Source organism: Sorex fumeus, unplaced genomic scaffold (genome assembly GCF_029834395.1).
Source record: "Sorex fumeus unplaced genomic scaffold, SorFum_2.1 ptg000054l, whole genome shotgun sequence".
Lineage (NCBI taxonomy): Eukaryota > Metazoa > Chordata > Mammalia > Eulipotyphla > Soricidae > Sorex > Sorex fumeus.
Window position 1 is genome coordinate 48,727,452 of NW_026606111.1, and position 7,051 is coordinate 48,734,502.

A 7,051-nucleotide genomic window follows, 5' to 3' on the forward strand; every position below is an offset into this window, starting at 1 on the left:
TCCCAGACTTTTACTTTTAGCCCATGGGTGCTTTGATTGTTCAGACGTGTTTCTTGCAGGCAGCAGAATGAATGTTGGTTTCAGTTTTCTAATTCATCTTCCCATTCTGTGCCTCTGAATTGGCACATTTAGTCCATTGACATTGAGAGAGATTGTTGTGGTGTGGATTTGTGCTCTCTTTATGTAGAATTTTTGTACTTGTGGGGATTGTCTTAGCTTAAAGTAGACCTGTTCATTCTTCTTGCAACAAAAATATGGAATGCTTTACAAGTTTGCATATCATCTCTGTGCAAGGACCATGCTCATCATTTTATCATTTCAATTTTAGTATATGTGTTAAACTTAGTAGGAGTTAATTTTTCCATATTTTTTCTCTTCTTATTACTTTGAGTGTTGTCCTTCCTCACTCCTATGGCAGACAATTATTCCTAATCAAGGAATGTATTTCAAAGCAGCATGAATAAATAGATTTAGAAATTTAATGTCCCAGAAAGAAAAATATGGTTTTTACCATATTATCTTTTACCATACCCTAGGCATCAGTTTTACAAAATAATTCTTTTGGAAGATGGTATATGAGTTTGTTTAATGTCGTTCCCTGAAACCTTAATTAAGACCATTAAATTAGAGCCTTTTGCTGTTTTCACCTCAGTCCCGTGTACTTCTCCAGGAAAAGGTGGATGGTGTTGTCTGCACTTTGACCACCTTGAATGTATGTAGGATTTTTTTCCTGAAGGATGAGCTGAGAAGCATATTGATGATTTCATTCCACCTTATTACAAGTTCAACTTGAACGGAAGGTGAGACTCATATGGCTCCTATAAAGGACAGAACAAAGGGTCTCAGTGAAGTTTAATGGCCAACTCACATTAACAACATAGATGACTCATAGTAACCTGTGTGCATCTTTGTGTATAGTGAGTTTCATATCTACTGATAGAGATTCTCAGTCATGACACATGGGCAAAACGGATCTGTAATTAAAATCTAGTTCTCTGAGCAGAGTGGGGTCTCTGACGTGATTGAACAAGTTTGTAGTAATTTATTACTAAGCACATAAGTATTTTCAATGATGCGTACTTTTCGATCTAAAATTAATTCCAAATATGTCTAAAACAACAGTCTCCTGACCTCGCACCTGGCTTTCCTCACTGGGGCCCCTTGGAGATGGCGGGGTGAGATTCCCTCACCGCCCTGAGCATAGACCCGGCAGCTGAAGACCTCTGCAACCAGCCATAGGTACGCTTAAGACCACTCTTCCCAAGCTTGAAGGAGCCTCATGCATGAAGGAACTGGAAGAGGAACCCAAATGTGTGGGACCGGGGGATGAGATCTCCATGGCTGCTCAGATCAAGACTGTGCCCCCTCCTTCCAGATCCTCCATCTTCTAGTAATTAAGTGTTAAAACCACGATCTACCCCTGGATCCATGTAATGCCATCAATAGCCAACATCCAGAGACTGGATCTTATTTAGAAGAGAGTAACTCTGATTGTCCAGTTCTCACTCTCAGAGAACCTGGTAGGCTTCTGCGAGTATCTTGCCCGCATGGCGGAGTCTTTGTTTCTGGTCACTGTTTCTTTTGAGGTACAGAAGCTGCTTAATTTAAGATAGTTCCCTTTGTTTATCTCTGTTTCCAGTTGCTTGGCAAGTTGCATGTTATATTTGAAGATACCTTTAGCTTCAATGTCGTGGAGGGATTTGCCGACCTTGTCATCACTGTACCTGAGGGATTCTGGTGTGATGTTGATGACTTTGACCTATTTTTATCTGACTTTTGTGCATGGTGTTAGGTAGAGGTTTGAGCCATTTTTTTTTTTTTTTGCATATAGCTGTCCAGTTTTTTCTGCACCGTTTGTTTAGAAGGACTCTCTTGAACCACTTCACATTTCTTGCTCCCTTATCAAACATTAGATGATTATATATTTGAGGGTGTGTGTCAGTATATTCAATCCTTTTCCATTGGTCTGCAGCTGAGCCTTTGTTTCAGTCCCATGCTGTTCTCATTATTATCGTTTGTAGTAGAGTTTGAAGTTGGGGAAGGTGATGCCTCCATCGTCTTTTCCCCAAGAATTGCTTTAGCTATTCGTGTGCGTTTGTTGTTCCATGTGAATTTCAGGAGTGCTTGATCAATTTCTTTGAAGAATGTCATGGGTAACTTTATAGGGATCAAGTTGAATTTTTACAATGCTTCTTGGAGAATTGCCATTTTGACAATGTTAATTCTCCCATTCCATAAGCAGGAGATATGTTTCCATTTCCTCGTGTCATTTTTTAATTTCTTATTGTATAGGTCCTTTACCTCCTTAGTTAAGCTGATTCCAAGGTTCTTGATTTTCTGAGGCACGATTGTGAGTGGGATTGCTTTTTCATGTCACTTTCTTCACTCTCATTATTTGCATATAAATAAGCCATAGACTTTTGGGTATTGAGTTTATAGCCTGCAATTTTACTATAAAAGTCTATTGCCTCTAGGAGTTTTTTCGTAGAGATTTTAGTATTCTCTAAATATAGTATGATATCTTCTGTGAATAGTGAGAGATTATTTCTACCTTTCATACATGAAAAACCCTAAATATCTTTTTCTTATCTATTTTCTATTCCAAGTACTTCCAGTACTACATTGAACAGAAGTGCCAAAATGAATTTTTACTTAGCACATTCTGTCTGTAAATTTCTATGCTAAGAACAGTGGAAGAAACAGTGATATCTTAGTAATTTACAAGTAAATTATGAAGACAGATAATTTAAAAGAATTTCTTTGTATAAATTTCCAAAATGTTTAGCTTTTATTAAATATATTAAGAATAAATCATAGGTCTTGATTATACCGTGAAGATTATTTTCATGTTAGAAGTTACCCTTCTAAAATGCAAGAAAGAGACACATTTTGAAAATGTTGATTATTCGTTCATTCATTCAATGAATGTTTGTAGTCTGGTTGTGCAGTGCCTGCAGAAAGTCAACCTGTACCCTCAGGTGAGTGCATCAACAGTCTGATGGTGTCTTCATGCTTCCCGATAACCTCAAATGGCCACTGTGCCTCTGGCTGGCTCCCAACAACTCAGGACTACATTTCCCGAGAAATTAAACTCCCGAAAGATATGTGGGAGCCATGTTAACAAACCACCCCTGGCTCAGCTATACAAGCTAATGGATTGGTCTTGTTTCATAGACCCATAAACAAATCTGGAAGATATCAACAGTCACAGTTAACCTTGGAACTGCAAAAGGCTGAAGACACTAGGGTAAATCGGAGGGAGGCAGGTTAGTTTGGTGCCCACCCAACCAGAACCCAGTGCAGCCACTTTCTCCCACAATACAAAATCGCCACCATGCCCTCCTCTGGTTTCCACCGTCTCAGGATGACTCTCACTGAAACATAACAGCTGAAAATTCGGATATGTGTGTTTTGTGACTGAAATCTCCAGGCTTTCTCTGGGCAGGATGGGCATCCTACACTCACTGCCCTGTACTTATGGAAGCCTCAGCAGTCATTTCCATACCTCAAAGCTACTCCAACCTTACCTTCCTGATAAAAATGCTCAATTCCTTGAACAAAGATGATGACCTCTTAGTACCTGTATGAGACCCTTAATGCACAAAATAAAAAGGAAACAAAGAGAAAGAATCAAAGATCCTGCCATAGAGACAGGCTGGGGGTGGGGGTAGTTTGTTGGGGGATGGTTTTAGGGAACCAGGAATATTGGTTTTGGGAAATGTACACTAGAGGAAGGATGGAAGTTGGATCGTTGTATGACTGGAAGCAAATTATGAATAGATTTGTAATGGTCTATATCACAGATATTCAATAAAACATTAAAAATACTGATGGAACTTTAAAACCCAGCATAACTATTTTTGTGTTCTCTGTAGGAAAAAAAATGTTACTCACCTGTGTGCCAATAGCTTGTAGAAAACTAAACCCAAAGATATATCAATGACTGCCTTTGGCATGAATACTGTAATTGCAGCTATGTTATGTTTTAGAATCAGTTCGTGGACAAGACGCCAAGAGGAGCAGTGGCAAAGTGCATCAATGTTGAATGGATAATGTTTCAGGAGCTTGCAAGGGAGATGCGAAGCTTTGGCATGAGAAAAGGGAAGAAACAGAAGAGTGAAGTACTAATAAGTATCATGAGAAAAATGCAAGGGAGAACATTTCCTGGCAAGTGTCACACTCTGTTGAGCTTTTCGTGAGGATAAGCATTAGAAAGTATCTTTCCCATTTAGTGGTAAAAAGATTACTTTGATGGGTATATTTAAAATTTACTTTATCGATTAGAATCACTAAGAGATACACAGTTACAAAGTTGCTCATAACTGAGTTTCAGTCATTTAATGTTCTAGAACCTTTCCAGTATATTGGGGCATTTTTGAAGGAATATCCCTGGTGCGAGGACTAGGGCATCTGAATCTTAACTCATTTCACCAAATATATGATCTGTACTCACATGTTTTACACTGTCTCCCCTGCTCTTTGATTTATGTTTTCATGCAATATTTCCTTGTGAACCTCACTTCAAGTGAGGCTCCCTATTTAAGACAAGTACATGTTTCTGGGACATTACATATTTTTTTGGTTGCTGGGAGAGTCTCTAAAGCAATGCTCAGGAGGTGTGGGGGCCCTACAGACAATTCTCAGAAAACGTGGCCATGGTGCTTGGGGTCCTCCTATGCTATACAGCCTTTGATACTCTGGCAATCATGTGGTGCTGGGAGTCAAATTGAGTGCATGTGACACAAGTTCCATAAGCACTACACTATCTCCTGCAGCCCTGGGTATTAGATTTATGTCAGCATTCTGAGGTCCTCCCTTTTGTCAGAAAGCAGAGACTTGTGCAGGAGAAAGTGGAAGAGACATTAGGGTTTAGCTAGGTTCACTGAGTAGCTGGTGATACCATTAAGATTGGAACATAAAGTAAAAATAAAACAAGAGCCCCATGCCTTTTCCCGCTGAACTCGACACCCTCCACAGGGGGACACCTGCGGGGAACACCTGCAGCAGCTCCTTGGGACTGTCCATCACCAAATCAGCGCCTCCCCTCCAGGTGGGTAGGGGGAGCACAAGCCAGGTTCACCACTCCTCACCCCCAGCTCCCCGCATTTTCCTGCAGAACTGGACACCCTCCAGAAGGGGACACTTGAGGCAGCTCCATGGGATTTTCCATCCCTCCTCCTACATTCCAGGAACCTGGGTGGGAGTGACCCTGGGATGGGCCAGGGGCGTGGCCACCATATAGGGGTGTGTCCTCCCAGAAGTGGGCGTGGCCTTCTCCTGGGTGGCCAGCCGCAGTTATATTTCCCAGTCTGGGCACTCAGGACTTTCATCTCTCACTTTGTCGCCTAATACCGACTAAAAATGTCTGACCACCTCTACTAGAATACAACAACATTCCACTCGCCTACTCCATTTCTAAGAAAAGACCTGTATGAAATGTGCTGTACAAGCTCAAAACTAAAAAGTACCTCCTCCAAAGCGCAAATCTCCACCACAAGGAGAATATGAAGAAAAGAAAAATTCTCAATCGAGGTTGTCCACAATTGCGCTCTCATTGATAAAGAATTCCAGGATAAAATGCAGAGGGTGTTCAAGGATCTACTCAAAGAATCAATGGAAGAGATATCCAATGACTAAAATAAGAAATGAAAGAAACAATAGAACAGAGAGTCAAGAAAATACAGGAAGAAAAGAGAACAGAATTTTAAAAAGCTACAAAAAGAAGAGTCACAAATAAAGGATTCAGTGGATGAAATTAAAAAGTTAGTAAGTGCCCTTAGCAATAGGATAAGTGCAGCTGAAGAGAGGATCAGCGAGCTTGAAGATGAGCAACAGAACTCCCACTGGGAAGAACAAGCAATAGGAAAAGACATCAAAATGGCTCTAAGGAGAATCAGAGACCTAGGGGATGACGCCAAGAGGAACAACATTACAATCATTGGAGTACCAGAAGGAAAGGGAAACAACCCCAATGAAAAAGCTAGAGTAAAAGAAACCATTGCTGAAAAGTTCCCAGAGTTAAGGAAAGCAGACATCCAGTTCCAAGGAGCCAGAAGGGTACCAGCTAAAGGAGACCCCAGAAAAAAACACTCCAAGCATATCATATTCAGAACGATGGATGCTGTGGACAGAGACACAATATTACAAGCAGCAAGGTCAAAGAAGGAAATTACATACAAAGGAGCACCCCTTAGATTCACAGCAGACCTATCAGTGGAAATCCTCCAAACCCGAAGGCAATGGTTGTATATAGTGAAAAAATTCAAAGAAATGAACGCCTCACCGAGAATACTCTATCCAGCTAAACTCTAACTCAAATTCGATGTGAACGATACACCACTTTTTAGATAAACACAAACTCAGGAACTTCATACACTCAAAACCAAATCTAAAAGAAGAAGTAAAGCGGCTCCTGTAAGATAAGAAGGAAAACACGTGTAAATCAACTCCTAAAGGAAGATGGCACAAAACCCCATGACAATAATCTCCCTTAATGTCAATGGTCTAAATGCACCTACAAAGAGACACAGAGTGGCAAAATGGGGTCAGGAACTGAAACCAGCATTCTGCTGTCTACAAGAAACTCATCTGAACAATCAGAGCAAACACAGACTCAAAGTGAAAGGATGGAAAACAATCCTGCAAGCAAACAGCTCCCTCACAAAAGCTGGGATGGCCATACTAATATCCGACAACATTAATTTCAGGCTGAAAAAGATTAGAAGGGACAGCGAGGGCCACTTTCTCTTCATCAAGGTATACATTCCACATGAAGAAATCATACTCTTAAATGTATATGTACCTAATGAAGGAACAGCTAGATACCTAAAACAACTGCTAACAGATTTTAAAGAGGACAGTGCTAGCAACACCATAGTAGATGAAGACTTCAACATCGCCTTATCACCTCTGAATAGATCAACAAGAACAAAACTCAGCAAGGAAACATTGTCTTTGAATGAAGTAATAGAAGAGATAGGACTTATAGACCTATACAGGGCTTTACACGCCCCAAAGAAAGAATACACATTCTTCTCCAGTGCGCATGGAA

The 7,051-nt window shown here is 40.5% G+C and overlaps 1 pseudogene; it reads right to left on the reverse strand.

The window, feature by feature from the left end:
- Positions 1–248: 248 nt before the first annotated feature.
- LOC130033821 (uncharacterized) lies at positions 249–342 on the reverse strand (annotated as a pseudogene).
- Positions 343–7,051: the final 6,709 nt, after the last annotated feature.